Below are 14,371 nucleotides of genomic sequence, written 5' to 3' on the forward strand. Positions count from 1 at the left end.
CGCAGCTGGTCTATAAGGAATTGTGTGCATTTTTTTTCCTATGTCCAGTAATTTGCATATTGTTACGCCTTCGTAGCCGAGTGCTTTATGAAGGTACACTATACTCTTTGGTGTAAGCATCAATAACAGAGTCCGAAAAACTGTAAGAGGCTGTCAGTGAGTGTCAGAGAGACCCCAAAGAGAGCGATTTATTTCAAGTCACACCTTATATACATGTTCAGATTTGTACAATGAACAGTGTTACCAATCACAGGAGAGATTCAAACTTGCACACCAGACTATACTTTACTTATAGAGACATCTAACGATAGCAATATAAAACAATCGCAATGAGCACACTACATCGTCACTCACTCCCCCATTTTGACAAACAAAACTTCCCCCTATTATTACAATATAAACCATTACTTTAAAATTTTAAACTAACAATTATTATAATTCAACTGAAATCTTACTTTATATTTAAAATAAACAAGTAATGCAAAGAGTTCATTCTTGTTATGCCAAGAGTCAACATTAATAACACAAGAAAAATCAATCAAGTCCATGTCTCAGCATAATGTCCATCCTTAGGAAATCAAAAAGTTTTTAAATCCATTTTCACTTTAAAACAACTTTAAAGTAAACAAAGTAATTTTAATTCAAATTTGCGTAAAACAATATTATTAATGATAACATTGTCAGTATGAAATGTCAAATCATATTATTCATCTTTTATCCATGCAGCAAAGTAAATTTCATTTGCCGATACCAATGACTACTGAGTTCACGATCCTCTGATGAAAGTTTTTGTAACAGATGATACAAAGTCCTCCAGTGAAACAAAGTCAACAAAGAATTCAGAATCTCAGGCTCAGGCTCCATACCATTTCCATGAATATATATTTTCACCAAATTAATGTCCTCCTCGGAACATTTATTTGGTAATTTTGTTAGTCCCTCACTTTGCACATAGTTCATCAGTTCCCATATATTTCTCATATTTAGTGTCAAGATCAGAAAATATATAAATCCATTCACCAACTGGATCCACAGTTTTTCATCGAATTCACCAGTTCCACACGAATGAACATCACTGTGGCATCTACGTAAAAATGAATTGTCCTTTTCCATTGATCTACAACACCAACACACCAATCCTGGAGTCATATACCACGTCAAATAAACAGACTTCACATGACGTCCAAGATGTCCACTCAAGTTGGTACTGGACACCAGGGACAAACTACACTGAACTTCTTTTCTCTGTTTCTTCCTGCGCTTTGAGTGGGTAACTTCCTCCCCCTCTTCACCAATTAGGACAGTAGTATCTTCCACTAGATCCGTGTCATTATAATCGGGGACAAAACAGGCTTCATCTAGCATGTCTAAATCGTCCATATCTGAAATAAACTTATTTACTAGTTTATTTTCTTGAATAAAAACAAAAGAAAAACAATAATTTGAATTGCAACATATTAGTTTGAACAGTGTAACAATGTTAGGCAATATTCAATCAATTTTGCATGTAGCGTCCAATATCTTAACAAACGCAGGTTGTCTGTTTGAGCCTTTATTGATCCACTACAAGATACGTTCTGAAATAATAATAAATAAAGATACTTAACATCTATACTTCATGATCCTTTTCAATATGACTTACTTATATAACGACTGAATGTCACTATTATTAAATCAATTTCTTTTATAAGTGCATAACAAAGTTAAGAAGAAACAAATTAATTCCAAAATTAAATGATAACATGCATAAACTAGCTACTCACTAGACTTGTCTAGCCTCGACTTGTGAAACATGACAAAATACCGTATAACCTTTGTCTGCTGACACTGTAATAAATATAAAACAACTTCATGAAATTATGTAGCTAGCTGAGATAAACATACTCAATATCTAAGGAAAGAAAATAAACGTAAACTATCAGGCCTGACAAAGTTTGTTTGTTAACCACGCCTAATACATTCATGCATTATAACACGTGTTCTTAAAATGCCTTTACATTACTTGCAAATTTATATGCTAATTACGTAATGAGCTATAAAATAGGTCTAGTAACCAAGCAACATATATAAAATGAGTTTTAAGAAAGGACCGGGCAAATACATACTGTACTTATTTGTCTTTTTTCCTACTTTCTCTTCATACGTACGAGTGTTGCGTCCTCCGTGAATCTGAACGTGTGCACCTCTCCCAACTTACGAATCTCTTTTTTCTAAAGATTATTTTCTCAACCAAATACATAGCAATTGCACCAAATGCAGTATGTGAGATTACATGGTAATTACTTTCCCTTAAACACGGGATATAGAATTCTAGCCACTACATTGTTCATGTAATGAAAATGACTATAATCTAAAAAATATAAAAGTATTCATGCATAATTGTTCAATGCATCATGCTCAACAACAAATTTCAAACAAATATTTAGTAAACATATACCAACTTGGACTGTTGTTTTGATCAAGTTACCTGATATATAATATGAAGTACAAACTATCAGATACTTTATGAATCTTTTTATTATGTACAGACACAGATGTGTCTGTACATATAGCCATCATCTGCGTCTGTCGTCGCCGTCACCGTCGTCGCTGTCGCTGTCGCCGTCGTCGCCATGTACTTTCCTTGCCATTTTACCTTTTGGCTTGAAACTTACAGAACTGATGAATATTCATAATACGCCGGTCAAGTTCGAAAATCAGCATTATCGGGCCATTTTTAGGGAAGTTATGCTTTTTTTCACTTTTTTCAGCATATATGCAACACCGTAAACACGATAAGTGAAAAACTGTATTACATTTTGGTTTGAAACCTACAGAACTGTTGAATATTCATAATTCGCCGGTCAAGTTCGAAAATCAGCATGATCGGGTAATTTTTAGGGAAGTTATGCTTTTTTTTCACTTTTTTCAGCATATATGCAACACCGTAAACACAATATAAGAAAAACAGATTGGCCAATTGTCATTGTACTCACAGGAGTGGTCAATCTTACTAAAATGCAGGTTGAGTTCAAAAATCAGTATAATCGGGCCATTATTTTAGGAGTTATGCTGTTTTTTCACAATTCCTCAGATTCAATTCTTAGGCATGTTAACAGTCTCATAATTGAACTAATAAGAAATGTAAAAGTGTTTGTTTGATATTTCCTGCATCTTTACAACATTTTTAGCTGATTATGTAAAAATGATGGTAAACTTGTTATTGTGTATTGTGTAATAAAGTGTCAAAAATGGAAATAAACTCATATCATTGCAGTTTGTCAGATGCATTCATCCACTATGTTCAGAATCTCAGAATGGAGGAAGTTGGACATTTAACACTGTTCTATTGATACTTTTCCCATCTCATCAATTTTCTTCATTGGTCATATAAAAATGGCAGTAAACTGTTTATTGTACCACCAGCATTAGCGCTGGCGGTACACACGGTTTCGGTCCCGTCTAGATCGTTCCGCCGGCTCCGCCGGCTCCGCCGGACGGCTACCGTTACCGCTTCTCCTCCTAGACGGTAAGGGCCCCCGTACCCATCTCATGGATTTAGGTCACCTATAATCTCAACTCGTTCCACGTAAAATTTGGGCTTTGTCGGTATTGGGGTCTGGGTGTGGCACTCATTACAATGCACCCTTGTCTAAAAATGGCAAAATTAAATGCTAATTATCTACCCTACGGAAGGAGTTATGGGAAAAATTTCTATAGACGGCTTTCCAAAAGTCATATGTGTAGATTTCAAATATACCCTTGGATTTGACCTTAGACCTTTACTTCAAGGTCAAATGGGCCAAAATTTTCAAAAAAATGAAATTTTTTACGAAAAAATTTTTTTTTGCCCTGTTTTTCAGACACTACACAGACTAAACCAATAATATTATTGGAAAGTGTTACCCTTCAGGTCATCTTTCATCTCCATGAATTTGGGGTCAATCGGTGCATTTTCACGGGAGTAGCGGCCATAAGATACCGAAACTGAAAACTGTCTCTAATTCGGGAACCGTTAATGCTAGAGACCCATTCTTTTTTGCATTTTGTAGAGCATGTAAAGCCCAACACTGGAGGTGGTCTCGGTTTTTTTGTATTCCATACGGTTTTCGAGTTACGCTGTATCAAAAAGTACATATTGGTGGTAAAAGCAAAATGTGCAGTACGGTAATGGATAATAAATTTTGAACTCTGGAAAAATAAAACATAAGGCTTGGCAAAGCAGACAACTTGTGTTCAAAAATGACATTATTTCATCAAATTTGAACTTCTGAAACTTCAGAGCACCTCTTATTTCAAGAATTTTGACCAAAATGACATTTTCTTTATTTTAATTAATTTTTTCTGTACGAAATTAAAGGCACATTATGGTAACTCCAAAATTATAACATTTAGTCCCTTATATCTCCAAAACTGGCAGAGATAGGTCCATAGTTAATATTGAAGTTGAATAGGAAGTCGTATACTGGCAATCTTACTGTGACCTTGAAATTGACCTTTGACCTACTTTTCACCATGAACTGAACTTTGCAAATTTTGCTTCCCTTTTATCTCCAAAACTGGCAGAGATAGGTCCGTAGTTACTATTGAACTTGAATAGAAAGTCATATACTGGCAATCTAAATGTGACCTTGAAATTGACCTTTGACCTACTTTACACCATGAACTGAATTTTGCAAATTTTGCTTTTCTTTTATCTCCAAAACTGGCTGAGATAGGTCCGTAGTTACTATTGAACTTGAATAGAAAGTCATATACTGGCAATCTAAATGTGACCTTAAAATTGACCTTTGACCTACTTTTCACCATAAACTGAACTTTGCAAATTTTGCTTCCCTTTTATCTCCAAAACTGGCAGAGATAGGTCCATAGTTACTATTGAACTTGAATAGAAAGTCATATACTGGCAATCTAAATGTGACCTTAAAATTGACCTTTGACCTACTTTTCACCATGAACTGAACTTTGCAAATTTTGCTTTCCTTTTGTCTCCAAAACTGGCAGAGATAGGTCCATAGTTACTCTTGAACTTGAATAGGAAGTCATATACTGGCAATTTACTGTGACCTTGAAATTGACCCTTGACCTATCTTACGAAGAACTTAAATTTGATTGTACCATATATATTTTTTGCAAAAGTTTAAAAATTCTTGTTGATTGCATTTTTACAGCTTGTCAAGCACAAAACTGGTGGCTGTGTCCCTTATTTTGTGTATGTGGGGGTCTATACGAATGCGCTTGCTCCAGCTGGTGGTACAATATTCGGAGGCGGTATCGCCTCTCTGATCCTCTAGTTTTGTTTTATGTTAAAATAGTGTTAAAAATGGAAATAAACCCATTTCAGAACAGTGCTGTCTTGTTTACATTTTGGCATTTTCAATATGTGACTTTAAAGTTCCATGGGCCTGAAGACTTATGCTAGTCACATTTTCTGAATAACCATGATACTAATATTTTATAATTAAAAATTGATGGTCATTATGCTGCAAAACATTATGTAATGTTGCATCAAAATTTGAAGAAACCCCTATTTTGGGCACTGCTCCCATGATGACCATTTAAGGAAAATCATGTCAATTACTGTTCTCAAACTTACAGGAAAGAAACATGGGTCTAAAATACAGCTTCAGTAGACAATGCAGTCTGTTTGGTAAATTTTTCTGGCAATTAAACAGTTTTTTGTGAAAATTTAATTTTTTACTTATTGGCATTTCCAAGGTGTGACTTAGAACCTCCACGGGCTTGAAGACCCATGCTAGTCACATTTTCTTAAAATCCATGACAGGTATAATTTATTATGAAAAATGGATGGTCATTATGCTGTAAAACATTATGTAATATTGCATCAAAATTTGAAGAAACCCCTATTTTGGGCACTGCTCCCATGATGACCATTTAAGGAAAGTCATGTCACTTACTGTTCTCAAACTTACAGGAAAGAAACATGGGTCTAAAATACAGCTTCAGTAGGCAATGCAGTCTGTTTGGTAAATTTTTCTGGTAGTTAAGCACTTTTTTGTGAAAATTTAATTTTTCACATATTGGCATTTTCAATGTATGACTTTGAAGTTCCATGATCCTGAAGACCTTTGCTTGTCACATTTTCTGAATATGCGTTATACTAATATTTTATAATTAAAAATTGATGGTCATTATGCTGTTAAACATTATGTAATGTTGCATCAAAATTTGAAGAAACCCCTGTTTTGGGCACTGCTCCCATGATGACCATTTAAGGAAAATCGTGTCAATTACTGTTCTCAAACTTACAGGAAAGAAACATGGGTCTAAAATACAGCTTCAGTAGGCAATGCAGTCTGTTTGGTTAATTTTTCTGGCAATTAAACAGTTTTTTGTGAAAATGTAATTTTTCACATATTGGCATTTCCAAGGTGTGACTTAGAACCTCCACGGGCTTGAAGACCCATGCTAGTCACATTTTCTGAAAATTCATGACACTTATATTTTATTATTAAAAATCGATGGTCATTATGCCGTTAAGCATTATGTAATGTTGCATCAAAATAGAAGAAAACACAATTTTGGGTGCTGCTGCCTTGATGACCATTATGGGAAAACTGTGTTATTTATGACTGTCAAAAAAGAAACACAGGACTAAAATGCAGCCTGAGTTGGAAAAGCAGTCTAATTGGCTTCTTTTTCTGGAAGCTATACATTTTAGTGTAATATTCATTATCTTTTTGGCATATTCATTGTGGGACTCAGAGCTCCCATGGACATGAAGCCGAATGGTAATCATATTTTCTACATGTCCATCCTATTTATAGTCAATAAACAAAAATTGGTGATAATTATTCTCTAATTTATTATGTAATGTTACATCAAAATTGACAACAATCTTTTTGCACTGCTACTGCAAACATTATGAAAAGAAAACTGTTCTACTTATTATCATTTATAACTTACAAGTACGATTTTTAGGATTGGCCTTCAGCTCATATGAGAAAACCAGCTCTATTGGATTATCATTTTTATTGAATTTATGCATTTTTTGTGAAATTTTCATTTTTCTCATTCTGGCACTTTTTAAGTATAAACTTGAACTCCGATGGGCCTGAAGCCTTATGCTTTTAATTTTGTCTGTGTTACCTGTTGTGCATAAGTTGATGTTGACTGTGCAGTTAAACATAATGTATTATTGCATCAGGATTGGTAGTCTCCTATTTTGGGCATTATGATTTTGTGCTTTTCTTAAAGTGTGACTTATGGGCCTAAAGACCTTTGAGTGGGTCAGTCTGTAAATTACCCTTGGGTATCACTAGATTAATTTCAGAGTTATAAAGTCATTTGCCTTAATAGGCCATTAAATGAGATTACATAAAGCACACTTGTTGATATTTCCCTGTAAACTCCCAAAGGTAAAGCTCTCTGCTAGATTAATAATAAGGAAGCAGTGATAATTATGCAGGTAAATTTTGTTTAATATTGCAAATAAGTTTTAAATAATATATATATATATATATATATATATATATATATATATATATATATATATATATATATATATATCAAACTGGAAGATTAAAAGTTTGAATAGCATCTTCATTGGAATTATATTTACCTCAAGCTCTGCCAAGGAGGTCATATTTTCACCCCCGTTTGTCTGTCATCCACATAACACAAAAAGTTATGGACTGATTTTGCAGAAATTTTCAGGAACTGTCGGAAGTGGGCCAAAGAGGACAATGATTAATTTTTGGTGGTGGTCTGGAACAATAATCAATCAATTATCAATAATAATCAACAATTGCTGCCTTGACAGAGGTCTGCACTCTCAAAGTGCTTTTCTAGCTTTGTTATGTTTTCCTTTATAATTTTTTCTCAAACACTTGCATTTGTGACTTTTAACTCTCATCTGCCTGGGGCTCTGCACATTTTCTGTATTTCCACATAAGCAGTTGTATTGTTTTTTATGTCTTTAAACATTATGTAATATTATTTTATGCACTGTCATCATTTTTCAAATATTGAGAGTTTCATAATGTGAATTTGAACTCTCATGGTCCTGAAACTGTAATTTTATTGAAGGGGTGGACCATCTTCTGGGTCTTCCTGAAGACAGTCAGGTTATTAAGTTTATATTGACTGGTATCTATTTTTTTCTGTTGGAAGACCATCAAAATGGAGGATGGATCAACATAGATACTTTGTAATACTGTCAGAAAATATCTCTGGGTCCGCTCCTGTTATTGACCATGTTACCTGTTGTGCAAGATTAAAATTCAGTGTTGACTGACAGTGCTATTATAAGCATTATTTATTATTGCATCAAAATTGACAAAATGACCTTTTTTGCATCTTTATTTTCTGTTTTTTGTCTGTACATTTGACAGCTTTGCTGCCTTGTTATGTATTATATTTTATTTTTAGACCTTTTAATACCCATACAATTTTCCCCTAAGATAATAGATAATATTAATATGATTTTCTGTGGATAGTTCATTAGCATATCTGTCAAAATTGTCTATTATCCAATCATATTCTTTTTCAGTAAGGAGGTTTTCCCTCCACATTCTTCCCACAAACACTCTTTCAAAACTCTTGGCTGGACAGCTTTTAAAGAACAGTTAAAGTGTTTGGATTTTCTTTCCAATCTTGTATCCATGCATATGGGGTCTCTTCCTGTACATCTATTTGCAATATGTTTGTATCATCCATGATCTAAATGAAAATACAAATGATTAGAATAAATTCCTTCTATTTCAGCACTGCCAAAAATTTAAGGAAATAAAACTTTACCTTAACTAATAAACAACATATAAATCAATATAATCATTCTAAGGTAAAGTCTCTGAAGTGAGATGGCATCTTAATTTGTCTACCTGTTGTAATAACCAGCCAGCTGGTTATTCACACCTTCTTAGAGTTACTTTTTCACCAATAAGTCAACTGAGACAAGCAGGTATAGTTTTCTGCTACATGATTTATTCAATCGACTGTATAACTCGGGGTCTCTGCTCTCTTTCTCCATCTCTCTCTGTGGTATCTATAACTGTCTCCCTAACTCTCTCTCCGTGTCACTTCTCTGTGTCAATCTACTAGTATCCCCCTCTTTGTGGCTCAGTCACTGCCTTTATACTCTATCTTAATTTGCATTTTAAATTAACTTTCATAACTGACATGAAACATGCCATGCCTATATACATTAAAACTTCATTGTAAATACATAAAAATTATATCTTGCTTTACATTTTAAATGAACTGCCATGCAACATGTCATGCCTATATGCATTTGAATAATTAAAACTTAAACAAATATGCATATCTCATGTATGCAAATTTAGAAGACTATCAGTACTAATTAATGGTTCACTACACTGTAACGGTTCATAACAAAGTACACTTTTCTTTGTTTTTATTCTCGTTTATTCAAGACCATTGTGCTGCAAAGATATACAGAGCGATGAGCAAACAAGAATGCAATCATCATAATAATCTTATTCATAGCTATAACCTTACTATATGATAACTATAATAATAATGATAATGTTAATAAAAGAATTAACAAAACTATATTGACCACGTACCTGCAAAGATATACAGAGCGATGAGCAAATAAGAATGACAGAAAAGGGCGGTGACGATATTTATAAATGACGAAAGGCGGATAAGATGACCAATGGGAATGAGAAAGTAAGATGACGCCCACGTGACAAAACAAAAGACGAACACCAGTGAAGACAATACATTCATACGGCTACATACCAAAGCTTGACCTTTTTATAATTGGTTCCACTAACTGTGGTTCATTCAAATGAAAAGCACCTTCTCTTTCAACAAATTTTCTCAATTTGTCATGATGTACCACCTGGATTTTTCCTTTTTTATCTTTAATTGTATAGAGAGGTGGAGTTGCTTTGATAACATCATATGGTCCTCTATAGATAGGTCTAAGTTTCTTACTTTCTCCCTTCTTATGACTTTCAAATATACCTTCTGACCACAAGTATATTCACTCTCTCAGCTTTGCATCATACAATTGTTTTTGACGTTCTGCACATTTTTCAGTTTTTCTCGAGCCATTTCATGTGATCTCACTCAAGTTTTTCAACCATTCATGAGTCTCATATGGTATCAAATTTTCATTCACACAACCTGTTAAACCCCTTTTACACTGGACGGCGTCCTTTCTGCGTCCTTTGTGCGACCATGAAACTGGCCAGGACGCCGTCGGACGCTCAAAGAACGCACAGTGATCGCCAAGGTCGCACAAAGAACGTTCAAGCATCGCTGAGGACGCCATGGACACCGTGAAGTTTTGAGCATGTTCAAAACAATCGCAGAGAGAACGCGATGGAGGATGGTTGCTCAATGGACGCAGAAAGGACGCACAAGCATCGCCGTGGTCGCAGAGAGAACGCACAAACACCGCTGCGGTCGCAGAGAGGACGCACAAGCATCGCCGCGGTCGTAGAAAGGAGGCACAAGCATCGCTTTGGTTGCAGAATGAAAACTCAAAGATCGTCCAGTGTTCGACACGTAGAACGTTATTTTTTTCACTCTCAAACGGGGCCGTGCTGAGGTATTTTTCACCAGACAGGAATTCTAAGGGCAACAGTGGTCTCATATCAGTCTCTGATTGTTTTTTCCCCTAAAATTCATGAAACGATCCATTTTTTTTTTTTGAGGTTATTATAAAACGAATATTTTGCCTTTTTTACAAGATGCATTAATTGTCAGAACTTTTTGCTGAATGCTTCATTTGAAAACGGATTCAAACATTCTATGTTGTGTCAGTCATACTTTCTCGTTTTCGGCGCCTGTCCATCCTTCTTATAAGGAAAACAATGAGCATCTGGCTGATTATCAGTCCATGCAGACCTTGCATCACTATAGTTTAAAGCGTTTATTCCCATTTATTTGTTTTGTGTGCTGGAAATGTTCCTTATTGGATGACCTGGTTAGAACCGATGAAAAATATGAGTTAGAATATAGAGAAGGACGCCCAAACAACGCTCATCGGTCAAGCAGGATGCAGAATGATCGTAGAATAGACGCCACTGATCGCCGATGAAGGTACAGAGAACGCAGCAAGAATGCTCAATGGTCGCTCAAACATCGCAATGGATGCCTTGGGTTGCACAGGGGACGTACAGTGGAGGCAGGCAGGTTGCTCGCAGTTTTACAGGTAAAATCAAGATTCGGTCGTTCAAAGGACGCACAAGGGACGCAGACGCCTTTATACTGAGACATGATTTAATTGCTTTGGCGACCGTTGAGCGTCCTGACCACATTTTTGAATGCAGAAGGGACGCAGAAAGGACGCCGTCCAGTGTAAAGGGGCCCTTAGTAAATGTAATTGGCATAAAAACTTCCCTCCCTAAGATTATCATGTTTGGAGTAAACCCTGTAGATGTATTCACAGTTGAATGTAATGCCATAACTAATTGAGGTAAATCTCTATCCCAATATCTCACATTTCCTACATTACATCTAATCATCTATGTAATAATACCCATGCATCTTTCAACTTGTCCATTAGCATTTGCTCTAAAACCAGTTGTTCTAAGTTGTTTGATTTCTAATAAAACTACACAAATTTCTAAATAGGCTACTTTGAAAATTTGACCCTTGATCTGTATATATCTCTTGTGGACAACCAAAAGTAACTACATGTATGAATTTTTCAAAAAATGCTTTTGCTACTAATTCAGCTGTCTGATTTGGCAAAGCCACACATTGTATCCACTTAGTAAACTGATCTATAATAACCAAAATATAAGAATTCCCAAATTCACTTTGTGTAAATGGTCCTAGTATGTCTAAATGAACCTTTTCCATAGGAAATCCTGCTTGATGTAATTTCATTGATTGCAATACAACCTACAGTTTTGTGCAGAGAAGGTGACATTACGGATACGCTTACTCCAAAAACGATTAAGTTGTCTTACGTACGCCCCTTAAGAGGACAAAAGAATTGTGTGAAAATCCGTAGGCTAAAGGACAATGCCGACTTACGTACATCTTACTCACATCTTACGTACATCTTACACACATGCAGCGATGAGTAAAAAGGGGTGGGCTTATGCAAATAGGGTGACGGCGGGGTGTTTCTCGCCTTACGGCAACACAATCATGTTTGAAAAGAGGCGTGATATATGATCTTGCTTAATTGTGGGCTATTAAATCGTCCTCTGTTACGCTGCGACGCGACCCTTTGCCCTGGTTAGAATAGGAAGCTTAAGAGTAATTCACATTGATTTACTGATTTCTTGTAAATGATACCTTTGTCAACGAGTCGGTGATATGTCACGGTATTGTGGTCTATAATAGTGCAGGTCCAGTTTCCCGCTAACTGTGATGCAACCCAGGCATAACTTTGACTAAGTGAGTCAGTGAGCCGACTTTAAAATGGCCAAAAAAGAAAAATAAATAAATAAAATTTAAACCAAAAATAATTTCCCTTTTTTCACCGACGTCCGACTAATCATACTGTTCAATCGGAATAACATAAATGCGAAAACTAATAAGTTAATAAGTTTCACGGCACTCTCACGTCACATGACTGCCTACAAGTTTAACGAAGGCCATTTGTGCCAAGGTAAACGCTTGGTTCATTTCCTCTAGCTTCCGGTTTTTAAGCCAATCAGTACTTCGTTGATATTTTACACTACACGTACTACTACATGTGTCAAATTAATGCAAAATGGCGGGAAAGTGTGCTGGAGTAGCCGTCTTGATTTAAGCAGGAATTTGACCACTGTTGTGTGGCTCAGTTTATAGTGAAGTAGAGACCAAAATTATTATGCAAAATGGTCTGTCCGGTCAGTGTTACAGATGTTTTAGGCAATTTTATTGACTGCTTTCTGTCAGAAATGAACATATCAACTGCACAACTTGCGTCACGTGTGGAGTGTTTCAAGAGGGAACCAGCAGCGTAAAAGCATGTTTTTTATTATTATTTTGTAATTTACAAGAATGATTCGTAGAATTGACATTTATTTAGACAAATAAAATATTGAGAAGAAATTGCTGTTTTTGTCCAAAAATTGCTTTTCTCTGTTTTAGTTTTTACCATTGTCTAATGTAGTGTTGAAAGTGAGTTACCAAAAAGTCATGATTTTGAAATATATTTTTCACCCCCTCCGACCTCTGTCAAAAATGAAAATTGTTTAAGAAACAATAAATTAAAGAAAATCTGCCCAACCCGCACTGAATAGTGTGAGTGACGCAATGTTACCATTGCATGGTTGGTGCTCACTGGATTTTTCTGAATCTGAGGGCATGTGCCATCAGATTCGCGCCTGCTGGACATGCCAACAGACTGGTGATTCTACGTGTTACACCGCCTTATATAGCTTTAGGAGTGACCTTTGACCTGCATTAACCCTCATTGGGTAGCGAATGACGCAATGTCTAGAAACCATTGCATGGTGTGTGGTCACTGGATTGAACATGAGTCTTCTTGCTTTTCTTTCTTTTTTTTTTCATTTGAAGGAATATGTTACCCCAGAAAAAGTTGAATTGCATACGGATTACTTATACACTTTCAGGTATACTATGACCTCGCGTTTATGTAACTTAGCGACTGCATTGCGCATAATTTGAAAAAATGTATTTTACAGGGCGAACGGTGCCATTTGGTACGGTTAAGAACTATGATTCAGCTAGTCTTAATTCTAATTTCAAGAGGGGACCAGAAATCTGGATGTCCGACCAAGCAAGTCTAAACATGTCGGAGCTGGACGATTTGGGGTTTACCGTACATTTGTACAAGTTAATTTATGTAATTTTTTGTGTTAATAAAATTACATTATTCTTTTTACCTACTTTATATTTTTATAAATTATATTTATATTATTTGTCAAACTATTCTCAAAATAAATACAACACAGACTGCAAGGATGCCCATTTACCTTCACCTGCAGTTCTGTATGCGATTTTTCTTTTAAAAGGTGTAACCCTCATTGAGCAGTGCAAGTGATGCAATATCACCAGTGCCTGGTGGTTAGTTACTGGATTATACTGAGGCTGTTGGTCTTTCCAGCAGCCTCGCCTGTTGGCAAGACCAACAGACTGGTGAAAATGTGTAATGAACCGCCTTTTATAGACCCCGGGTTCGAGTGTCCTTGAACTTGACCCATTGTGAGGCCCTCAATATCGGTGTTGTTTTCTGTTCATTTTTAACCAGGAAGCAAAAGACTTGCTTCACGTTCACGACAATTTTCCTTTTTTTCTGTCTCTCTTTCATTTAAAGGGTTATTTAACCTCAGAAAATGTTGAAATGCATATGAATTGCTTATACATTTACCCTATGACCACATGTTTATATAACTTGCACATAATTTGTTAGTTGGTGGTTATTATCGCTAGGGAATCTCCAAACATGAATCAGCTTTAAATTAACCTGAATTGAAAGTGTTCCTTTCAA

The 14,371-nt window shown here is 35.6% G+C and overlaps 2 long non-coding RNA genes across 2 annotated transcripts; both read right to left on the bottom strand.

Annotated features, from left to right (window-relative positions):
* Nucleotides 1–134: 134 nt before the first annotated feature.
* LOC106161201 (uncharacterized) lies at nt 135–2,519 on the bottom strand. Its single transcript, XR_015335600.1, has 2 exons — nt 2,106–2,519; nt 135–1,827 (listed from the first exon to the last, which is right to left on the bottom strand). It is a non-coding gene; the product is annotated as an uncharacterized LOC106161201 (long non-coding RNA).
* A 5,766-nt stretch (nt 2,520–8,285) lies between these two features.
* On the bottom strand, nt 8,286–11,259 carry LOC147764898 (uncharacterized). The gene is made up of 2 exons (XR_015335599.1): nt 8,823–11,259; nt 8,286–8,661 (listed from the first exon to the last, which is right to left on the bottom strand). It is a non-coding gene; the product is annotated as an uncharacterized LOC147764898 (long non-coding RNA).
* Nucleotides 11,260–14,371: the final 3,112 nt, after the last annotated feature.

This window comes from Lingula anatina, chromosome 1 (assembly GCF_051362555.1).
Source record: "Lingula anatina isolate TDL-2025a chromosome 1, LinAna3.0, whole genome shotgun sequence".
NCBI lineage: Eukaryota > Metazoa > Brachiopoda > Lingulata > Lingulida > Lingulidae > Lingula > Lingula anatina.